The 25,678-nt window shown below is 34.8% G+C and overlaps 1 pseudogene; it reads left to right on the top strand.

Annotated features, from left to right (window-relative positions):
* Positions 1-9,242: 9,242 nt before the first annotated feature.
* LOC142619501 (TMV resistance protein N-like) lies at positions 9,243-25,676 on the top strand (annotated as a pseudogene).
* Positions 25,677-25,678: the final 2 nt, after the last annotated feature.

Here is a 25,678-nt window from a genome sequence, read left to right as displayed (position 1 = left end):
TCTTCTCTTTTTCTTAATTGGGGAGTAAATTACTTGAATATAGCTCTAATTAGGTTCATCCCATGTGACTCGTATAAAGAAGTCAAAAAAAAAAAACAAAAAATACAAAGTTAAGAGTAAATGCATTCAAGAATAACTAGTCTTTCATTTTTTTAGAGCATTGCCTAAGCACATAAACAAATAGTACAAAATAAATAAGTAGTTCTATTCAAGGAGGGAAATAAAAGACATAAATGTGTGTAATTGGTTATAAAGCGCTAGAACCTCTTGAAACAACGCTTCTCCACAACAAAGTTTTCCCTCTTCTCTAATTTATCTTCCTTCAATTTTTTTTTTAATTTTATTTGAATGTATTTATTATATAAATTGTGGTTCTAAGGTTTATTAGGATATATTATTATTTATTCCTATGAAATTGTGGGTTGGGTGTAGTGGGTCAGTAGATTTTTTGATTTGGACTTGCTTGGGGGGGGGGGGGGGGGGTGGGGTTTGAGGATTGGTATGTGTTAGGAATCAAAATCTTGCGTTTATTTCCTTTATCTAATCTTGTGTCTCACTCTCTCACATGTTTGAAAATAGTTTTGCCCCATTAGATAATCTTACTGAAAAATAGGTCAATGCAAAGTCAACAAAATAATCAAAAAGAGCACCGAAAGAAAGCCCATACAATTTACCTCACTCCATGAGATAATTTTCCACTGAGCCTGGTATTTAAATAAAAAGTTTTGCACTAGTGCATTTATGCCGTCCACGATACGACGAAGCCTGGTATTTATAACTTAACAAACTTTAAAGCGGATAACCATGAAGCTAAATGTATTGTCCCACGATTTTTTTTATTTTTTATTTTTTATTTTAAAGCCTATTAACCCCTAAAAACTTGCTATAAGAAAACTTAAGTTATTATAGAAAATGTTATGCTACAAAAAAAGTTATTATAGAAAATTTAACATAACTTTAGAATATGTTTCAAAATATAATTGTAACTTTAATATATATATATACACACACACATACAAAACATACATTAAAAAGAATTTAGAAAGAAATAGAAATCCATAGAAATTTAAGATTCAATTTGCTGGTTAGAGAGAAATTCTATATTATATATGTTGATGACGACAAACGGTGAGGCTGCCATTTTAGTCTCTCATAATTATCTTCTATTTTGTTTAACATAGTTGAATAATTTTCTCACTTTCACACCTACTTACTTTGTCTTAACAATTGATTTGTTGACACTCTCTTTGATTTCAATACTGCAATACCCAATGCCCATTCTTAAATTGATTAGTAGAATAGTCCTAGTTGTTGTTTATGATTCTGCTTTCTTTAAAACATGAAAAGCCCACTTCTTGTTTTTGAATTTAATGGCTCTTTTACGTTAAACAACACTGTTTTATAATTTAATGGCACAACAGAGTCGACATCGTTTTGCCATTAAAGATGAACTATATATATAATTAAAAAATATATTAAAATCATATTGTGTCATTTAAAAAAATTAATTAATTTTTTACCTTTTCAGCTTCTCTAATAATACTTATTTTCCTTCTTTTTGGTATCGTTGGTTATCTTGAAAAAAAAAGTATTTATTATATATAAATTTTAAAAATATTATTATTTTTTTATCCTTAAAAAATATTTGTGACCACCCTAAATTTTTTTAAACCCAACATAATTAAAAATAATTAATTAAATTTTAAAAAAAGATCTCTAAATAAATTTATTACTAGCAATTAATAAACAAGTTAAATAAAAAAATTTAGTTCACAAATCTCACAGGTAAACATTGCTTTGCACATAAAGCAAATAGAAAGGTCTCGTACCTTTCTACAAAATTAAAGGGCAAGATTAATGGCAACATCACTCACAAAGATCCAAAATTGACAAACAACATAGTTATACACATACTCTGCAGAGAATTAAACCTAATATAATCTTAAAAGTCTTGTTCTAAAGATTGAAAAATCAACAAACAATTCAATGAGAAGGCATGGAATAGATTAAGTTGCTATTACCAGCCTAGATTTTTTTGGGCACCCTTACATTAATTGGCATGTTCAGTTTTTCAAAGAACAATCACATTATTGCAGAGTGGTCCCATTATTCACGTTAAAAAGGCATAGTTCTATATTTTGAAAGGGTTAACATTCTTTAGTTGATGTCAAAGCGGCTCTGATATCAATGATCTTGTTGTTTATTACAAACTTTGCTTGCTCCTATCTCTTACATTTTTTTTCCTCATTATTTTTTAATCTCTTCATTTTCAGTTTCTTAATTTCTAAGCCACCCTATCTGTATACTTCTATATTTTGGTTGCACTCTCCGCTTTTGACAAAACAAAGTTTCCTACTTTATCAAATAGAGACCCAAAAAACAAAAATCAGCCATACTAAGAAACCCCAAATGAAATGAATTTAAACAAAAAAGGGGGGAAAAAAGCACAACAGAAACCGAGTGCAAACAAAGTTACAGCTATGTCCTTATCAATGATCTGAAGAGCATAATTAGCTGTGCTTGTACCCTTTTCTTCAGCCACTTTACTCATTGCTTATACTAAATTAATTAGTGGGTGCATTATTGATCATAAAGTTTATAGATTCCACTAAAGCATTTATGAGTGACTCATCATGATGGCATGCTGATTCTTTTTTCTTTTTTGAGAAATAACCTAACTGTTAAACACACACACACACACACTTAATTACACTCTCTCATCAAGCTCAAATACTGATTCTTAACAAATAAAAAGAAAACAATATGAATAGAACTTTATGGTTGGTCAAAAAGCAATACAAACAGGACTTTATAGCTAGCCACTAAGAAGTTACTCTTTTCCTTCTTTTCGACCAGTACCACGCAGAAAGTGTAGAGTAATTATCATCAAATTTCCACTCCCAAAAAAAAAAAGTTTCCTCTAAAGCAAGTAAAAAAGTCTAATAAAAGCAAAATAAAGTGTAATCAAAACTTTATACTGGTTACCACGAACTTAAACTTTCTTCTCTTCTATTTTCTTAATGGGGAGTAAATGCATATTGCACTAATTAAGTTCATCACATATGATATCACCATCAGAAGATTTTGATTCATTAGAATATACACAATTACACATGCATGTGTCTCACTCTCTCACATGTTTGAAAACAGTTGCCCCATTAGATAATCTTTCTAAAAACTGGGTCAATGCAAGGGCAACCAAAAAAAAAAAGAGAACCGAAAGCCCATAGAATTTACCTTGCTCCATTAGATAATAATTTTCCCTGGAAGTGGAAGTGAGTCAAAGTAAAGCATTAAATAAATAAAAAGTTTTCCACTAGAGCATCTATGCCGACCATGAAGCAAAACCTATTGTCCCATTGATTTTTTATTTTTTATTTTTTAAGCTTATTGCCCCTATAAACTTGCTATTACAAAACTTAAGTTATTATAGAATATTGTTTCTCAAAAAAAAAAAAAGTTATTATAGAATATTTAACATAACTTCAGAATATGTTTCAAAAAAAAATATAACTTTAATATATACATACAACTCAGACTTTAAAAAGAATTTAGAACAAAATAGAAATCCATAGAATTTTAAGATTACATTTGCTATTTAGAGAGAAATTCCTTATTATATATGTTGATGATTACAAACAGTCAGGCTGTCATTTTAAGTCTCTCATAATTATCTTCCGTTTCATGTAGCATTGTTGAATAATTTTTTGTCGTTGTTTTCTCACTATCACGCCTACTTCCAATTAGTTTTTAATGTTTTTACATTTGAAATCTCATACCGGCTTTACAATTTCAATATATCAATTTCTCAAGTGTACTTCACACCCAGAAAAAAAAAAAAAAAAAAAAAAGAGAGAGAGAGAGAGAGAGAGAGAGAGAGAGAGAGAGACTTGGTAAAGGCTAATAAATCCAAAGCTGTCAAGTTCCCTTCATTTTTTATTTTTTCTAAGAAAACAAAAGTGCATTAATTGTGTTTGTGTGTGTCAAAATTTGAAAGTCCTATATTATTATCCAAAAACTGTTGAGTTTCTTTTTGTGTTTTCGCATTCTTAATCTTCAAACTTCATTTCTTTATTTCTCTCTTCTATTATCATAATTTATTTTAACAAAATTGATATTTTTCTCAATATCCCCAATTTTTCCCTCAAAGTAATATATTTTTCTAAACTTTATCATGGTCAGTATTTTTTTTTTTTTTTTGGAAGAGAATTTGATTTGTTTCAAGAAAGAGAGATTGGGTCGCAATGGAAATATGGTACATTTTTCTTCAAAGATTTGAAAAAGGAAATTGCTAAGAAGGTCCATGTGGAAATGATAATAGATCAACTATATTATATGAAGAATCACTGTGGAGCATAAATTTGATATATATATATATATAACTTCTGACTAATGACTTATAATTAACCTGTGAATACATAGCTTAGCCCCCCAAGTTAAAAATCCAATCTACGCTTCTACTCTTTCTCACCACCTCTCTCAAATGTCACTTCCTACTCTATGTGAAAAACAGTTTCAAACCTAGTGTCTTATGCACATTTTCTATATATCTCTTTGTTGTTTTGCACTTTGATTTTATTATTGTGGTGCACCACTAGCCTATATTCATTAAATATTGGAATTTTGAGCTTGAATATTTCTATTTCATTGCACTTTAAAGAACCCGACGGGAGTTTTGGACTTGTTCTAGCATTTTGGTCTTGGTCGCAACAATGTCCCCAACACTATCAAATTCATACCAAGCCTCTAAATCTAAAATATGTCAAGTTAACAAATTTAAAATACATATCTTTTTTTAAATTATTAAAAAGGAGTTGTGTTATTTGGGTTGAAATGCTAATCCGAACTAGATCCAATCCAAGCTTGGGGGGGGAAATATTAATTTTAAAAAAAAAATAGTATTCAACCCGACCCAAAGGGGAAAGTGACAATTTTGATATAATTTTATTAGTGGAGTAGGTAGAAATAAATTATTTAAGCAAAGTTGAGCATGAAAATTACCCAACAAGTGGTCTAGGAGGTCCAATTAGGAAACTTCTTCTTCTTACAACTTTATTACACAGAATTTTAGTTGTCATGCCACATGTTCAATCTTTTTTAAAGAAAATTGTTGTTGCACATATGAATATACACACAATCGTACACAGTACACAGGAGGCGAAATTTCAGTTCTAATTTTGAAAAAGTGAAATCGTGTCTGGACTGAAATTGTGTTTTGTACACGATTTCACACTAGTGTATAATTAACCAAGCTCATCCCAGCTTCTTCCCATATTAGATTATCTTCCTTTGGGTTTTACATAGTTAAATAATTTTCTGTCATTGTTTTCCCACTTTGTTTAAACAATAATTTGTTGACCACACTGCAAATTGCAAACGAGACTGTCTGGATGTGCAAACGAGACTGTCTGGATGTGACTCTGTCTCTTTGATTCCAATGCCCAATCTTAAATTTATAGTTTGTCAAAAAAAAAAATATGAACAGGACTTCATAGCTGCCACTAAGAAGTTAATCTTTCTTTACTTTTCTTGAAAGGTGTAATGTGTAAGAGTAATTGTCATCAAATTTCCACTAAAAGTACTTATCCCAAAAGAATATGAAAGTTTTCCACTAAAGCAAGTAAAAAAGTTGTTTAGAAAGCAAAATAAAGTGTAAACAAAACTTTATACGAGTTACCAGGAACGTACTTGAGTAATCAAGTAAAGTCAATTCCAATCACGAAATTTCCTACAGCTTTCCTCAACTCCCCAACTTAAGATACTGCTGTTTGATACATGTGTTTAAAAACTAAAAATTGTTGTTTAAAAACATGTGTGGAAATACGTGTGGGTGAAAAAGTGTATGAAAATATGTATGAAAATATGTATAATGTTGTTTAAAAACTGAAAATTATTGTTTAAAAACACAAACCAAACATCTCCTCATAGTTTTCCTCTTCAACTATTGTCTCTCTTTTTTTTTCTCTTCTCAAACAGAGCACAAGGAAAGTTTTGTACCACCAATTGTTCAAGCTTATTCGTCTCCTCGACCTTGATAACGTGATCCTCATCCTCAAGGTCCTCTCTTTTATCTTATGCAATGCTTTGTCTGAATTCTTTGATTTTTATTGTTTTGAAATGATATTTAGTTTGCGATTCAGTTTATATTTGGATTATGACAAAGATTTTATCCTAGGTTTTGTGTTTCACTTTTGTTTTATAGTATTAGTATATGAAATTCTCCTCTTATACCAATTGTCATTGTTAAATTACAAACATCCACTTTGTTTAAAAAATAAACAAACAAGAAAAAAATGTAGACTTCACTGAAAACAGAGGATATGAATGGCCAACAATGCTAGGATCACCCCAAAATTCACAAAGAATTTACAATACCCAATTTCACTACTACCCTTCATTTGGGCCTATCACTATTTTTTTTTTATTTTTTTTAATGGCCCATATGCAAGGTAGTTGGCAAATTGAGTGTAGTTGTAAGATTGTTCTGAATTTAGTGGTGACCTTAGTTTTAGTAATCCCTCCCTCCTCTCTCTCTCTCTCTCTCAAACTGGCAAACAAAAGATTATTAGACAATAAATTATATAATAGGAATTGAATTATGTGTTGTTTCTACTTTCTAAGAGATAGTGATAGGCCCGTTATCTCTTAGAATAGTTAGCTTTACAATCACGGCTGCAAATTCATTTCTCATATTTGTAAGTTTTCACTTTTCACACATGTCCATCTCTTTTATTCAATACTTTCACTCAAAGAAATGAAAAGTTTAAACTATAAAAAAATGATGTAATATTTAATAATTTAACTATATACTTCTAACAAAATTTATTATTGATAATGTTCATGTTATAGTTGTAGTAGAAACAGGAGCAAGAAGAGTAAATACAAGGTACAATCACTTTATATACAAGTTGGTAGGTTGTTGATATTTCTTAAACTTTGCTAACTACTTCACACAATTTAGAAAGAAATATGATGAATAAAGAACACGTGTGTTACAAGAACATGTGTGCGCAAACACATATGAGGCAAGAAATTAATTTTAAATAGAAATGAAAAAGCAAGTTCGCTTAAAGCATTAGTCCCTTATTTTTCAATTTGGCCTTAATATATTGATTATGAAAAGATTGTTTTCTTAAATGATGTAAAGTGCATCATTTGGCGGATAAAAGAAAAATAAATAATTATGCTCTGCTTATGTCCTTTCTTTAGCAACTTCACACACTGCTCATACTAAAGTAATTAGTGGATGTATTATTGGTCGTAAAGTTTCTAGATTCCCCTAAAGCGTTTATGTATGTCACATATGATGGCATCTGGATTTTGAATGGATAGAAAGAAAGCAATATGAATAGAGCTTTGTAGTTTGTCAAAAATAATATAAATAAATAGGACTTTATAGCTGGCCACCTTGAAGTTACCCTTTCTCTTCATTTCCACCATGCAGAATGTGTGGGAGTAATTGTCATCAAATTTCTAATCAAATTTCCACCAAAGTATTTAGAGGAATACTATGTTTATAATATTTTTACAACTAATTCTAAGTGACAGGTTGTTACTTGCCATTACTAGTTGGTAGAAAAATAATTCCAGTGATGGATTTAGATTAAAAACCGGTAACAACCTGCTACCTAAAATTTATTGTAAAAAAAATTGCATGTGGACATACCACTTTTCAAATTACTTATCCCAAAAAATAAAAAAGTTTCCTCTAGACTAAAGCAGGTAAAAAAGTTGATAAAAAAGCAAAATAAAATGTAAACAAAACTTTATACTATACTAGGAACTTACTCTTTCTTCTCTTTTCTTTTCTTAGTGGAGGAGTACATTACTTGCATCCATGTACCACGACTAAAGAAACCAAAAAGAAAAATTCAACAGTAATTGCATTAAGAAGTCTGTGGTAGTAAGGATAAAAGAAAAGGTTGGAATCGTTATCCTCATACAAAGGTGAGAGTATTGTCTAAGCACAATAACAAATACTACAAAATAAGAAATTCTTCTATTAGAACTCTATCTAAGAGCATTATTTCAAGAGGTTTTAGAGCTTTACAACAACCAATTGCTGCGATTCTCCATATCCGTAAGTTCTTACTCTTCTTGCACGCATTTTTTTTCTTTTGTTTCTCTCATTTCACTTCCTCTTTGAAATAAAAATAAAATAAAATAAAAAATCCACATCAAATCGTTTTTTCTTCTTCCTTACTCTATTTTCCAATTTTTTATTTTTTTTCATCAGCTTTAATTGATATGTAATCTATTGGAGATGCTCTTTTATGATTAATTCCTTACAATTTGTGGGAGAAGATGCCTTATTTATTGAAGATGCTCTTATATGTAAGGGAAAAATTAATTCCTTGCATTATGGAGTGGTTTTTTTTTTTTTTTTGAGAGAGTATGGAGTGGGTAATTACATACTAAGAAACAATTCATTTTTTTGTATATAAATTAAAATGAGGAAGTTACTAATAGAGAAAGGGTTCTCAACCACAAATCAACAATTTTATTTCTCTCAACGGAATACATTCCCAGAGTAGAATTACCAAACACAATCCTAGTGGATGTATGTGTCACCAAGTTTGCAGAGAAGCATTTATGCTGTTCACATTACTTTTGGGATCCAAAGAGACAGAACAAATTACCAAACACAATCCTAGTGGATGTATGTGTCACCAAGTTTCCAGTGAAGCATTTATGCTGTTCACGTTACATTTGGTATCCAAAGAGATAGAACAAAGCAATATAAACAGAACTCGGGTTTTACTTAAAAAACTTTTTTTAGAAAAATAAAAAGTAACTCATTTTTTATTACAGCTTTTTCAATTTTTCATAAAAACATTCCTAAAATTGATAATTGATGTATGATACTCTTATAGTTGGTCAAAATGCAAGATTAAATGTGCGTACACATGGTCCTTGCCTAGGCTAATCACATCATAATGGCATATGAGAAAAAGAAAGAAATCATGCGCTGCTTGTACCCCTTCTTAGCATTTATGCATATCACATCATAATGGCATCTGATTTCTGAACAGATAGAGCGAAAGCAATATGAAAAGAACTTAACTTGGTCAAAAAGAATAAAAGATAGAACATTACAACTGGAACCAGGAAGTTGCTCTTTCTCCAATTTCTTCTAGTATAAACTTTTTCTAGTATCAGATATCCGCTCGTGTTGTTTCAAGAGATTTTAGAGCTTTATAATCCTCACTGCAATTCACCAAATCTGCAAGTTCTCACTTTTCTTTCCTGCATCCATATCTTTTATTTCTTTCTTTTCCTATTGCCTAATTTATTTTCCTTATAATTTGATCATCAGTTTTAATTGAGTGTAGCTTTTATCTAAATTGCAATTGAAAGTTTATCAGGATATTTTCAATGGCTTCCATGAACACTGAAAGAGCCTCATCATCTTCCTCCCCACCCATCGATTGACATACGAAGTATTCCTTAGTTTTAGAGGTGAGGACACCCGCAATGGTTTTACAAGCCATTTATATACTGCGTTGGATCAAAAGGGCATATACACCTTCATAGATGATAAAAAACTTGAGAGAGGAAAATCAATTTCACCTACACTCATGAAAGCAATAAAAGAATCGAGGTTTGCTGTTGTCATTCTCTCAAAAAATTATGCATCTTCAACATGGTGCCTAGAGGAACTTGAAGAGATCATTGGATGCATAACCAAGACAGGAATGACAGTTTTACCTATTTTTTATTATGTGGATCCATCTGATGTACGAAAGCAGACAGAAACTTTCAAACAAGCTTTTGATGAACATGAACAACGTTTCAAAGAGAACATAGAGAAGATGCAAAAATGGAGAGCTATTTTGAAAGAAGTGGCCAATATCTCAGGATGACATTTACCAAAAAGGTAATTTAATTCAAAATATTTATATTTAAATAACATTTAGCTGCATTGGACGGTTTTAGTTAATGTCAATTAGGTTCAAGATTTTTCAAAACTTATCACTTGGTTTCTAATTATTGTGAGAAAGGAGAAAATGAGTAACTAATTAGGGTCCAAGTTGGATTTACCAATTTAAAGACCAAGTTAGTCAATTTTGAAAAGTCTTGAATTTGGCAGGCATTAATAAAGTTTATAATGTAATCTATACCCTTCTAAGACAAACTTTTATTACATGGTATATGATGTAATCTATACTAAAAAAAAATATATATATATATATATATATGATATGATGGTTTAATATTTTAATTACCAAAAAAATTATCATTAGATAGTTAAAAGGTAAGATTAAAAAATTTGAGGTACAAAATATGATGAGTTTACTTAATTAAAAAAAAATGAAAAAGAGACTATGATGAGCTTAAACTTATCAAAATAAAAAGATACAATATATATATATATATATATATATATATATATATATATATATAGAGAGAGAGAGAGAGAGAGAGAGAGAGAGGAACAATCTTAAATGTTGAAAGGTGGGAGGAAAACAAAATTAGTGATAAAGAGATGGTTATCTTTTAAAATCAAAACTTCTTATTGATTTTAGTGGTGAAAAATAAAAGTTACTTTAGTTATGAGTTCATGTGAAAGTATATATCTAAAAAAAAAAATGTAGAATAAGTTATGTTCATAGCAAAGTTGTATAATTCCCATTGTTTATCTTTCGTCTAATTATATATGTTTGTCTTTTTTTGAGTCCCTTAGATGTTTTAATTGTCATTCATTCTTCTTGGTTGCCGTTTCATTTTCCCAAATGACAAAACTTAGGTACAGTTCCTTAGGTGCTGTTCCTTAGATTCCTTTTTTAAGAATATTCAACCATGTGGCTAATTAACTAAAAAAAAAAAAAAAACACTTTCATCTCATGAGAAAAAACTCACATAGCAGAATCTTAAAAGGGGAACCTAAGGAACTGCACCTTAGTACTGCATCTAAGTCTTGCTCTTTGCGAAACATTCTCAATGTTCATTTATCTTCTTCAATTAGTCAATTACACAATTGTCCCCACGTAACGTTGAGGTGTAACAGTCCTTGTGAGAGTCTCTCTAAATTCTATTATCTATATTTGATTTCCTTCTTCATGAAACCAAATTTGCCTCCCACATTGTCTCTTACCATCACACCTCTTTTACCTCTTTATTTTATTTATTTATTTATTTTGATAAACAAACATTTCATATCATTAATCAACCAAAGAAATAGAATTTACAAGCAACATGTCTCATTCTTTTTCCTAATCCCCCTTCAACTATGTCTCTCACCTGATCAATCGGAATCCCAACTTTCCGATGAAATTTGGGATCAAATTTCTCATGTTAGGCGAAATTTCTTACTGTATTTTAAATGAGATTTTTTCTTCCCGTTTTACGCACTGATTATGATTAATTTCCTTCTCGACACCTATATTTTTGTTGGAGCAAAGAGTCAATTCAACTTACTTCGATTTTTTTTTTAATGAAATGCTTGATTTGAGAGCAAAAACCAAACCAGTTTTTGTATAAGGCTGAAATTATGTTAAATCTTTGAATAATGGTGTTATCTTCTCGATTTTGTGCTTTTCAGTTACAAATCCGAGATTCTAAGAAACTTTGTATCTTTAATTTTTGTTTGGTAGCTCTAAAAATGGACAAAAAGGAAAGGAATTAAATTTGAGGAAGAAAAGGAATTGAATGAAAAGAATTATTTTGGAATATTCAGTTCATCCCCTTGTTTGAGAGTTTTAGGGAACACTTATTCCTCTCTATTCCCTTAGAAGTCAAAACCTCAAATCTTCATTTCCTCCAAAATTGGGAGGAATCAGAAAGAATGAAATTAAATTTAATAAACTTTTCATTAAAATTCCAAAATACCCTTATACATTCAACCATTTGTTTTAAAACTAACTTGTAGCCCCATGCATATGGATAGATACACTTAAAAATATACAATAAGATGCATAATATAATTCCTATATATATAATTTAAATATTATTGATAGTCATTTTTATATTTTGTTAACTCTTTAAAAAATTTTGTAAAGATATTATTAGGTATAAAATATAAATTGTCCATTTTTAAAAAAAATTATTGTGAAGTATTTTTTTAAAAGATTCATTTATTCTAGACTCTTTCATTTTTGTACTTAATAACTCACTTGGATAAATATTTATGATGTAGTCCCACATTTTATTCTAAAATTAAGAATTCAATATAAATCATATTAAATTTTAAAAACTTATCAACATGCAATGATTCCAAATAGTAAATAAATCTCAAAATTTAATCATCAATCCACAAAAAGCACGTAAATAATCTCAAAAACACATGATAAAAATATTAGATTTCACCTCTAACCTTAGTTAGAGATTTAGCTGCACATAGTTATGCAAAAGAAATCCATAAAAAACAATGCTAAACAATAAAACAAAAAATCAAAAACGTTCTAAGGTTTTTCCTCTACTATAACCTCAGCCTCCTCCAAAAGAAAAAGAAAAAAAATCCCTCAAATTTAAGATGGGAATCCTTTGATTTTCGGAATTTTATCTACTGTCATCTTCCAACCCAATTTTGACCTTCAAAAGGAATTTCATGGAATTTCTAGTAAACTACAAAGTTGTAGATCTTCAAGTCTTTTTTCTGCGGCCATAAGAATCAGGTCAATTGAATATTTGTACAAGAAGTTATGGTAAAAATACTGAAATAGTGCAGGATATTTTCATATCAGGATTTTTCCAATTTTAGCTTGGACAAATTTCTTTCTTCCCTTTTTTAATTTCACATGTTTTTGACTTATTTAATGCTTCAAAAACCATGCTCCAATTGATCTTGACCCTTGGATTCTCTTGACAGCACGTCTGAATGGTTTTAATCTCCTATAAGAGAAAAATACATGTAATGAGTATATTTTTTAGAAATACTTCAAACTCATGAAATTGATGTGATATTGCCTACCAAGACTAAGATAATAGTGTAATTTTAAGAAATCAACATGTACCATCTAGGGAAAATAAATTAGAAAATTGACTATATTAGGCAGAGGCTTTTATAAAATGTTGTTTTTGAATAAAAGCTAAAGTAAATATTTTTGAAATTGTTTACGTTCATGTGTATGTATTTGTTGTTAGAAAATTGACTATATATATTAGGCGGCAGAGGCTTTTGGAGATTGTTATTTTTGAATAAAAGCTAAAGTAAATATTTTTGAAATTGTTTATGTGCGTACCCAAAATATGATTTTTGGGCTCAACCTCTATTTGGGCTCACAATCTATTTGTATTGTGGGCTTTGGGTTTCCTACTATGGGGGGTTCCATGCTCAGCCACTCAAGTACACTCATCTCCTCCACTTCTCCCTAGACCTCTCAGAATTACTTCCTCTCTCTCTCTCTCTCTCTCTCTCTCTCTCTCTCTCTGTGAATAATCTCCCTATTTTTCCAGTGTTCTCCCTCAAAATGCCCAACCCCTTTTTCCTCATTCTCATCTCATATTTATAGCTCAAGACTAGTGGAGGAGTTATGATTATTTTCGTGGTGAATGGAGAGGGGGTCCAATGTTATGACCTTTAAGTGGGTGTTTAGTTGGGAGTAGGAGGCAGTAAGAGTAGCATTGAAATTGATTCCCACGTTAGAAGATTTGCCCGACAACGATACTCCCCAGGCGATACCGAGCATCTTGGGACTCACCTGGGAAGTTGAATTCCGCGACCAGGCAGGGTCTCACTTTCGCCTTTCACGTCATAATGGCTTCGTTGCGGTTTCTGGACTTTTGGATGGGTGACGAGGCTTGCTGGACCAAGTTTGTAGGCCCAATAGAGCATGCATTCACGCATGATGTTCCCAAGACCTGAGGCCAAACAAGTTTAGGGCCTAGTACACGTGGCATTATCGTGATGGGTTTCATGGACAATGGGCTCAAGGAGAAGTAACGTCCTGTACAATAGCCCCCCCTTGATTCGTGTCTGGCTCCCTGGCATGAGTCCAGGACTAAGAGTCAAGCACTATCTAAGAAACCCAACGGGTAGATATAGGACAGTTTAAAAGACTCATTAATGCGCCCCTGAAAAGGCGTGTGGCATCTGACTGTTGGCTCAGCCGTCATCATTACTTGACGGTTCATGAACCGAGGCGACACGTGCATGGCAGTTAAGATAGGGATTCGTAGGGTTTCTCGCTTCCCATTAAATGTCATTTATCCCCATATTTGGCTCTTATAAATATTTCCTTTTGAGTCCCTACTTCACTTTTACATCCTCCATTCTCCAAACCATCTCTTTGCCGAGCATACTGTTATCATGCGCTCATCTTCCAGTCAAGAACACCATTCCTTCCTAGACTCCCAAAGTAAGTTTTCTCTGCCTTTCCTTTCATTTCCTCTTCTTTTTTCAATATTCTTTCAATTTTAGTTTAGGAATGGGTTATTCTCACCTTCTATCTTCAGAGGCGTCCTTGGCTAGCTTTAGGGCAGCCTACAATGTTCCTGGAGACGTCGATATCGCCTACTGTCACGAGGGCAATATTGAACTCCACAGGCATACCAGCGTAAACACCGTCTTTTTTCCTTTGATGGCCATTCTTGAGGGTGGGGTTAGGTTCCTAGTCAACCCTCTTGTTGTAGGTACCCTTAGATTTTACGGTCTGTGTCCCGACCAACTCCCCCCCAATTTTTACCAAGTGGTGAGTTGTGTGAGTAGGTTAAACCACATATTCGGTCTACAATTAAACCATCACGATATTAACTTCATGTATAGTCTATGCAGAAATATTAGGTCCGATTATTACTTAAAGAACAGAGATGTGCGGGTATGGCTGATATCATGCCTTCCCGATTCGAACAGAAACTCGGCGGGGGAATTTGTCCAGGTGAGCAACAATTGGTTTGCCGACGAGCTCCCTTGCCCTTTATCGCCGCGTGATGTTGGTCAGTACTGAGAGCCTTCATTTGCATTAAGTCTACGTCTTTTAGTTGTTTATGTACCAAACTAATTGGTCTTTTTTGTTGATTTGCTACAGACTCAAAAGGGTTCCTACCAGATCTCTAGGTTGTAAACGTTCGAGATCTTAATTTTTTACTTAAATCAAAAAATTTTGTTCATACGGACAGACAACTCCAAGCATCCCATTTGATACTCAGCGTCGCACCAGTATACTTGACCTGGCAATCATTCAGCCAGGCTTTGCTTGTGGATAGCCCACTCCTCTCATACATAGATGTACGACACTCAAACTTCCTCCCGCCCTCACTCACCGTTGGTGAAGCTCGGGATCTTGGTCCCTGGTATACCACAGCAGAGGATTGTGCTCCAATGAGAGATGAATCGGTCGAACATGTGTCCCTAAGCCGTAAAGTTCACATCCCTGTCAGCAAGCAAGAAGTTCTGGGTCCAGCGATTGAGCCAGAAACAGCCGAGGCTGATCAAGACGCAGATATGGTGACCAGGGAAAAATGACTGCTGACCGGTACCCGCCCTACAACTCAGCCCCAATAGCCTCAGGGTAAGGACCGAACTCCTCCTCCCCCCCCCTTTCCAGCCGTGCCAAAAAGAAGCCGATCAACAAACCGGGATCCTGACTAATGTTCCATTGAAAACCCCTCTCCGAGTATCAACTAGGATTGTTATCCGGGAACCACTGGGCGATTTTTGGCCAACCTTCCAAACCGGCACCGATGTGGCGTCCTCATCGCAACCTGAGGTGATTTGGCAGCCTACCTTCAAGCTTGGAGATGGGCCCCTGCCGACGTCCGCTAATGCAAGCGCCTGGTCCCATGGCCAAGGGGTGCGGGTCGCACAAAGCTTGATGCAAGGTCTCTTGTTGGTTGAGGACATAAAATTTTTTTCGAAAGGGACCGAGGAGTCACTTTCCAGGCGTTTACAGTGGCACATACGTTTCACGCTCGTACCGATCACTACTATAATATCAGGCTGCGCAACTAACACACACTCTCGAGGAGAGGCTGAAGTAGCTTGCCAAGGAGGCAGATCGAGAAAGGGCTTTGAAGGAGGTCGCTACTGCTACTGCAAAGGAGAAGGGTGAAGTTATTGAGGTTGCCGAGGAGAAGGCCTGGTCCTCAAAGAAAGTTCGATTGGTGATGGAGAAAAAATTGGTTGAGACAGAGAAGAAACTAGAGGAGGTGGAACTAAAATTAGCAAAAGCAGCCAGTCTTGACCTAACCCAAGCTGATGCGATGGCCAATCTAAAGATTGCCCTTGAAGTCTATGAGGACAAGTGGTACAATGAGGGCTTCACGGACACTGAGAACTCCGTGGAACCTGTCGTCCATAAAGCCCAGATGCATGGTTTTGGGGAGGGATGGCTGGCTGCCCTGCATTTTGATCGGGGTTAACTTCGATTCCCTATCTAGTGATCAAATAGCCCAGGAACTTGCCGACCCCTACTCACTTATCGGCATTGAGACGCAGCTGGTATAGTCGAAGTATTTCAAACACTTCTTTGAGTTCGTCAATATGTTGCTCCTCTCGCTTGCTTTTTATCACCATGTCATCAATGTATACCTTAACCGTATGCCCAATCTTATCCCTAAACATCCTCGTCATCATTCGTTGGTAAGTGGCTCTCGCATTCTTCAATCCGAACGGTATCACGATGTAATGATAATTAGCATCAAGTGTTATAAATGCAGTCTTTTCCTAATCCTCGGCAGCCAAGGCAATCTGGTGATAACCTTGAAAAACGTCTAGAAAGCTCATCCTTGGATGCCCATACATAGCATCTACCAGTTGATCAATCTTTGGCATCGGGAATGGATCATTTGGACATGCTCGGTTTAAGTCAGTACAGTCAACACAAACCCTCCACTTGTTCTTCTTTACTACCACAGTGTTTGCAAGCCATTCTGGAAAGAATGCCTCTTTTATGGCCCCGGCTTCCTTCAACTTCCCAACCTCTTATCTGACGGCTTCGACATGCTCTTTAGCCGATCTCCTTGGCCTCTGCTTCTTAGGAGGGTATAGAGGGTTCACGTTAAGTTTGTGAACTATAAACTCGGGGTCAACCCCGAGCACCTCGTATAGACTCCAAGCAATTACGTTTATGTTCTGTACAAGAAAAAGCAACAACTCCACCTTCTCTTCATCCTTCAAACTTGCCCTTATTAGAAAATTCCTTTCATAATCCGGCAGCATCTTCACTTCCACCAAGTCCTCGGCACAGCTAGCCCCCATTTCCTCTTGGGGTTCCTGTAGTTGCTATAAGGGGGTTTCCTGGGTTGACTCCTTTTGCTTGGTTCCTCGGCTAGTTATGGCCGCTAAACACTGTATGGCTACTTGTTGATTGCCCCTTATCACAGCAATTCCCTTCTCGGTGCGTAACTTGACCTTCACATGTAGGGTGGAAAGCACTGCCTCATGGCATGAATCCACAACCTTTCGAGGATCGGAGTGTATGAGGAGAAAGAAGCGACCACTATAAACGTTATGATCACCTCCTTACCCTCCATATTTACGGGAAGTGAAATCTATCCTTCTAGAATTACCGTATGGCCGTCAAACCCCATCAATGGCATATCATACTTGGATAGGTCTTCCTTCTTCAAACCAAGCCCCCTGTATAGGTTGGGATAAATTACATCTGCACCGTTTATCCGAGCCGTAACCACTAAAACATCGTCGTGCGGTTGAATTGTGCCTTCCATATCGTCATCATTAAAAGCAATGGGCTGCTGAGTGTACTTTAACTTCTTCCCAGAAGGTTGCTCACCTATGCAACTTTTTGTCGGTACCACAACCAATACCCCCTTTCTCCTAAACGCCTGAGCACCTTTTGGAGCTAGGTGGATAATTTCTATTATCCCCAAAGGGGGTGGGAGAGGATTTCCGCACAATCAAGCCATCTGCCCGGCTTCTTGATTTCTTGGCTCCACCACAAACTCTTTCAGATACCCTACTTTCACTAACTGCTCTAAATGATCTTTTAGCACCCTGCATTGCTCGGTGGTATGCCCCTTGTATTTATGGTAAGTACAATACAAGTTTTGATTTCTCCTGGATAGGTCTCCCTCCATCTTGTTCTGCCACTTAAAATACGGCTCATTCTTGATTCGATCCATAATCTTGTGCACCAGTTCCTTGAAGGCTACATTTACCTCTCCCATCTGTGGCCCTGGCTCTTGAATTCTTAAATCCCGCCGAGGTCTCGATTGAAACTCGATATGCCGAGGATGATTTATGACCGGGGCCTTGCCCTTACTCTGTAACCAATCATCTTCCAACCGTTTATACTCCTCGATACACCTCATCAACTGCCTCATGTCCTCGGGAGGCCTCCTTGTCAATGATTCCCGCTGTTCGGAATCCTCGGGCAACCCCATTCGAAAAGTACTCACCGCATTTTTTTCATTACCTTCGCCGATCTCGTTGTATAGTTTCCAGTACTCGTTTGCATAGTTGCGGAGGGTCTCCCTAGCCCCCATTTTTATTGACAGCAATGCATCCACGGGCTGCGAAACTTGGCTGCAGGTCATGAATCGTACGCCAAACTCCTAGATCAATTCGAAAAAATTGTAGATCGAGCCTTTCCTTAACCCATTGAACCATCTCAAAGGGGTGAGGCCGAGGCTCGAAGGAAACACTTTACATCAGCTCATCATTTTGAGCATGCAAAGACATTATTTGAATGTAGTGGCTTACATGTTCCACCGGGTCTGTCTTTCCATCGTAGGAGTTGAACGGCGATCGTGTGAATTTGCTTGACATTGGTGCACTTTCAATTTCTCTCGGGAATGGTGACTGGGCATCTTGGCGTAATGCTTGGCTCATTGCATCCATGGCCACATTTCGAGGTCGTCCCCCATCTAGGGAAGTCGAATCCCGGTCTACATATTCCCGTGAGTGATCACGGTGCCGATGAGACCCAGATTGATGGGACCTTTCTACATAGTGGTCCTCGACACTAGCCAACCTCTCCCTTCATTCCTTGCAGTCCCTTCTCCGACGCCTACCTCTCGCTTCCAACTCCAAATCCTTCACCAGCCTACATAGATGCTCAAACTCCTGATCCCTCTACTCACGCTCCTGATCCCTACCGTCAAAGTAGTTATGCCCCAAGCGTCGGACACTATCCGAAGCATTTTTGAAATGACCCCTCTCCAAGCCCGGACTGCTATTCTTCCTCGTGCTGCCTATCCTCGCGCCTTTTCTGCCTTCTTTCTAGCCATGTGGATCCCCATGAAAACCTCCTAGAGCCACTTTTTGCATAACTCCCTGGTTGACCCCCAGACATTTTCCCGTGCGTGTCATGACAGAACCACAGCTACGTAGGAGATTCCCACAGACGACGCCAATTGTGTGTACCCAAACTATGATTGTTGGGCTCAACCTCTATTTGGGCTCACAATCTATATATATTGTGGGTTTTAGGTTTCCTACTATGGGGGGTTCCGTTCTCGGCCACTCAAGTACACTCGTCTCCTCCACTTCTCCCTAGACCTCTCAGAATTGCTTCCTCTCTCTCTCTCTCTCTCTGAATAATCTCCCTATTTTTCCAGTGTTCTCCCTCAAAATGCCCAACCCCTTTTTCCTCATTCTCATCTCATATTTATAGCTCAAACTGGTGGAGGAGTAATGATTATTTTCGTGGTCAGTTGAGAGGGGATCCAATATTATCACCTTTAAGTGGGTGTTTAGTTGGGAGTGGGAGGTGGTAAGAGTGGCATTGGAACTGGTTCCCACGTTGGAAGATTTGCCCGGCAGCGATACTCTCCAAGCGATACCGAGCATCTTGGGACTCACCTTCCCGGGAAGTTGAATTCTGCAACCAGGCAAGGTCTCACTTTCGCCTTTCACGTCGTAATGGCTTCGTTGCGATTTTTGGACTTTTGGATGGGTGGCGAGGCTTGTCTGGACCAAGTTCGTAGGCCCAATAGAGCATGCATTCGCGCATGATGTTCCCAAGACTTGAGGCCCAACGAGTTTAGGGCCAAGTACACGTGGCATTATCGTGATGGGTTTCATGGACAATGGGCTCAAGGAGAAGTAACGTCCCGTACAGTTTACGTTCATGTATGTGTATGTGTTGGGTATAATTGAATTGGAATTATCTTTGAAACTTTGGTTTTGATTGAATCGGAAGAAGTATGTTTCAATATTTGGAGTCTTTTGTATATATTTTATTGTTGCTTAAACTTGGTATTTGAAGTGTTAATTCACAGTTTCAATTGTTCATCTATTAATCATGAACAATAATATTGTTATTTGCAATCATTATGATATGGTATCAATGTTGTGATCATTTCGAAGTCTATTTATGATTTTAAAAAATTACAATAAAAAAGACTTTTGAACTTAAATTTTTTTTTTTAATTATTGGAAATGTTCACTTGTATGAAACTCCATCATTTATTGTTTTGTAAAAAGAAAACTCTTATAGGCACCATAAAATAGCTAAGATGTTGTGAGCCATGCCAGTATGCGATATGTGGACCCATGATATGAAAGATAAAGAATTTTCTAAACCTTTATTTTAGACAAAATTACTTATTTCCATTCATTTTTAATCATTTTCAAGACATACCTTTTTTAAAAGCCAAATCATAGATCTTTAAGGAAAATAAATATTTTAAATTTTTGCTTAAAAAATATTTTTTTATTTTTATTTAATTATCTCATACATCGCATGGGTCAGCGACTAGTTATTATATAATTCTAAAACTCTCATATATTGTACCAATTATCTTATAATTTCACATGGAATGATTTCTTTAGAAAGGCATGAGTCATAACTTATGTCAATTTCTATTGTTTTTAGTTAATTTTAGCTTATTAGTGGCACAAATTGAAATATTTAAAAAAAGTTAATGGTTTTAGTGACAACTTTTAAAAAATTTAGGGTTTAATTTAGGGAGATTATGCAGTTTATAGCACTCTTTAATAAATGCTAGCCACTTGGTGCAAAAAGAGTGCAACCACTAGAGAGGGGATCATGATACACATGATATAACTCTTTGTTGATTTCATAATACCTCTATAAATTATTATTTGATAAATTACATATATTTGTTTCTCTAAATAAACAAGTCAAATTTTGTGTTACTCAAATGTTGTTTTCTATTTGATCTACAGTATAATTTTTAAGTTTAAAAAATGAAAATTTAAAAATTTATGATGAGATAGTTACTGATTTTCAATCGTCTTAATATTTAGCAAATATGGAGGGTATAAAGAAATAATATAATCTTTATTATTGTGAAATATAATCCAAATGTTTTTTTTAGGGGGAAATATGATCCAAATGTTATTTTTTCAAATTACTCTTTTAAGAAAAGTTATATATAAAGTTACACTTTTTTTTTTCTTTTTTGAGGAAAATATAGAGTTACAACTAGTGTAACATTTTTGAATGTTACATCACTCCATAACTCCTTTTTCTTTTTTTTTTCTTTTTTTACACAATATAGAATTTCTACTCTAACCTAATCTTAATGTATATGTGTGTGAAGCTCTCTCCTGGAGACTTGAACCCCGGCCCTTGACCCACACCCTACGAGCACTTATGCTTGTGGAGTGACCAACGCACCAAGGATGCGCAGTGGTCACTCCATAACTCCTTATTAGATTAATATTTTGACAATACTGTTGTTAGTTTAAATGGATTATTAGTCCTTGCTTTAAGGGCACTCATTAAAATTTCCCTTTAAAAAAACCACTACTGGATTCTATTGTTCAATGGTCAACAAGGCTATAAGTCAGTTATTTTATTTTTTATAAAGATTTAGTAGACTTATTAATGATTATTGCTACCGTAAGCAATGGAGTTGGATGATGACATTGAATTTCCTCAATGGAATATTTTGCAGCTGCTCATTTTCTTTCATAGATTTTCTTCTTCTTCCTTACTCCCTGTAAATTAAAACTCTAGTTTGAAAGCCCAAGATCTTGGTAATTAGGGAAATGTTTCATATGAAATTAAACATAAAAAGGTAAAACATGTTAAAGATTGAAGATGTAAAATCTTGGAAGTCACCACAATTATTTAAGAAAATTAAGAAAGGATTCAAGGAACGGTCCATAATTGTATAATAAAAAAATGTAAGATATTTTCCCTTATCCAACACTTATATGGGTAGTTCTTTGGATTTTGGCTTGAATCATTCAATTACATTATTATAAAAAAAAATATTTATAAAATAAAAAAGAGGCATTCAATTACATGTATTTGTCTCAATTTCAGTTTTAACCTCCTAAACAAATTGCCATAGATTCATATTCACAATTATTTTCTCTTCTTTGTAGGTCTGAGGCAGAATGTATCCAAGACATTGTGAAAGTGATATTGAATAAATTGAGTAATACATTCTCAACACATACCATGGGACTAATAGGAATAGAATCCCGAGTTGAGAAATTGAAGTCACACTTAGCTATAGAGTCAAATGATGTTCGCATTATAGGAATTTGGGGGACAGGAGGAATGGGTAAGACAACTCTTGCAAGAGTTGTTTATGGAATGGTTTCCAATAAATTTGAAGCTTGTTGTTTTATTGCTAATGTTAGGGAAGAATCTAAAAAATGTGGTTTATGTAAGTTACAAAAAATACTTTTGAAAAAACTTTTGATGCTCAAAAATTTGAATGTACAAGATGTTGATGAAGGAGTTTGCATGATCAAGAATAGGTTACATAACAAAAAGATTCTTCTTGTTCTTGATGATGTAACTGAATTAGACCAATTGAAGAAGTTAGTAGGGGAGCATTGTTGGTTTGGTTCAGGTAGTAGAGTTATGATAACAACAAGAGATAAGCATTTGTTGGTGATGCATGAAGTAAATGAAATATATGAGGCTGAAGTATTGAATCATGATGAGGCTTTTAAGCTTTTTAGTTTGAAAGCTTTTAAATTGGACCATCCACCTAAAGATTATGAAAAGCTATCTCAAGCTTTTGTCGACTATTCTAAGGGTCTCCCTTTGGCCCTTGAAGTGTTGGGTTCTTTCCTGTTTAGAAAAAGCATTGATGAATGGAAAAGTGGATTGGATAGGCTCACCGAATTTGGTGAAAGAAGAATTCTCAATGTGCTTCGAATAAGTTTTGATGGACTACAACCAACAGAGAATGAAATTTTCTTAAATATTGCATGCTTTTTTAATCACAAGAATCAATATGAGGTCATAAAAATACTAGACTATCTTGGGCTTTATACTACAATTGGATTAAGAGTTCTCATTGATAAATCCCTAGTTAAATTGCATGAAAATGAATTGTGGATGCATGATTTACTCCAAGAAATGGGCCGAGATATAGTTCATCAAGAGTGCCCTAAAGAACCCAGGAAACGTAGTATATTGTGGTCGTTTAAAGATATTGACAATGTGTTGACAAAAAATACGGTAAGGGCTTATTTAGAGAAACTAGGCATATATTTTATTATATTATTCAACATAGGTTTTTTTTTTTAAATGACTAATGAAGTTTAAATTATATAATAGTCTAGTAATCGTACATTTTATACTAATCCCTCTTATTCTTATTATTAGGGAACAGAAGCAGTTCAAGGCATTGTGCTAGAGTTGAATGTACCAAAAAATGTAGATTGGAATCCAGAAGCCTTTTCTAAGATGGGAGATCTAAAATTGCTTCAAATTTGTGGTGTTCAACTTATGCATGATGTCAAACATCTTCCTAATAGCTTAAGAGTTCTTGATTGGAGAGGGTACCCTTCAAAATTGTTGCTATCAAGTTTCCCGTCAAAGGTAATTGATACCCTTATACAACTTTTTTAAAATAAGTTTGTTTGTAGAAGCTAATTGTTTTTTTCATTTTTTGTTTTGGCTTTTAACAGAGTTTTGAGAATTTGAAATTCATCAAGATGAGCAAATCTCCAAAACTTATTGAAGTCCCAGACATCATTGAAGTCCCACATCTTGAAACTTTGGATCTTGAATTTTGTATAAATTTATCTAGGATTCACCCATCAATTGGAATGCATAAAAAGCTTTCTATTCTTAATTTACAAGGATGCAAGAAGCTCACAAGTCTTCCAAGCAAGTTTGAAATGGAGTGTCTTATGCGTCTTGATCTTTCTTATTGCTCAAAAATAAAACAGATTCCAGAATTCGGGAGAAACATGAAACGTGTACACTTGCTTTGTTTGCATGGTACTGCAATTACCAAACTACCCATGTCAATTGAGCATTTGACTGCCCTTTATTGGTTGGATTTAAGCTATTGCAAAAATCTTGAGCGTTTACCTAATACCATTTTTAATTTAAAGTCGATTGAATGCATCTACCTTGATGGATGCACAAAATTGGATAGACTGCCAGAGAACCTAGGAAATGTTGAAAGTCTAGAGTGTTTGGTATTGAATGAAACTGCTATAAGAAAGGTCCCTTCTTCCATTGGTCTCTTAAAAAATCTTAAATACCTATTTGTCGAAGGATGTAAGGGGTTATCATCAACATCATCTATTAAATCGTGGTATGAGCTCCTCCTGTCAATGCCAAAAAGTCCTCATCCCATTGACTTGCTATTATCTTCTCTATCAGGTGCGTCTTCTTTGTGCGAATTGTATTTAAATAATTGCAATCTCAAGGAAATCTCCAATGATATCGGTTCCTTATTCTCTTTAGAATGTTTGGATCTAAGTGGAAATGATTTTGTTTGCCTTCCGGAAAGCATCATTCGACTTTCGAAATTGGAACGGATGCTCTTGAATAATTGCACAAGTCTTCAATCATTGCCAAAGCTTCCATTGAATATTAAATTCGTTGCGGCAGATGATTGTATCTCACTGGAAATGTTAGAAGATCAATTAAAACCAAAAGATTCATTGGAACTATCTCTCTGTCTTTGTAATTGCTTTAAATTGGCTGAAATTCAAAGCTTAATAGACAGGTTTATCTTAGGGATAGAAAAGTCCCTTAAAAGTCTCTCTCTCTCCCTCGCTCTCAGTCCCAAAAATCGAGTCTTATCCGTATAAGAAAAATGAGATTGTTATTCCCGGAAGTGAAATTTCAGACTCTCCCTCGCTCTCAGTCCCAAAAATCGAGTCTTATCCGTATAAGAAAAATGAGATTGTTATTCCCGGAAGTGAAATTTCAGAGTGGTTTAGCCACCAAGGCATGGGCGCTAAAGTGAATATAAAACAACCGTCTCATTTCTGTAATCAGTGGATGGGAATTGCTATTTGCGTTGTGTTTTGTATGCGTTGTTTTTCTTCCAGACTTGAATGTTTGTTGACAGCCAATGGAAAAAGAATGTCTATTGGTGAGTGTATGTTAGGTAAAGAGGTTTTATCAAATCACCTTTGGCTAGTCTATGTGACTCCTCGATTCTTTAAAAAAAAATCAAAAAAAATATTGTGGGAAAGTGATGCGAATGGGTTCAGTCAGATTGGAATTAAAATTCGAAACTCAAACTGCAAGGTAAAAAAATGCGGGATCCGTATGATATATAAGAAAGACATAGAAGATTTGGACCAAACAATGGCCCAGTATAGCAACAACAGCATTACTCCTTATGATGGCTTGGAGTGTCACAAAGTCAAGCGCAATCGTGATGATTGTGACGAGGCTGGACCTAATGGAGAAGGAAGCTCTAATGACAAACCAAACCCAAAAAGGATTAAAAGGCACACAGAAACCCATGGTAACTCTGATTCTGAGGAGTCAAGTGAGTACAAGGATTGTGACAATGAGTTAAGTGATCGGGACGAATCTAATGACAATTGCGAAGAAGATAGTGACAATTTGGACGAATCTAGTGACAATTG

The sequence above is a fragment of the Castanea sativa genome, chromosome 12, assembly GCF_040712315.1.
Source record: "Castanea sativa cultivar Marrone di Chiusa Pesio chromosome 12, ASM4071231v1".
NCBI classification, from domain to species: domain Eukaryota; kingdom Viridiplantae; phylum Streptophyta; class Magnoliopsida; order Fagales; family Fagaceae; genus Castanea; species Castanea sativa.
This window is presented reverse-complemented; position numbering and strand designations above follow the sequence as displayed.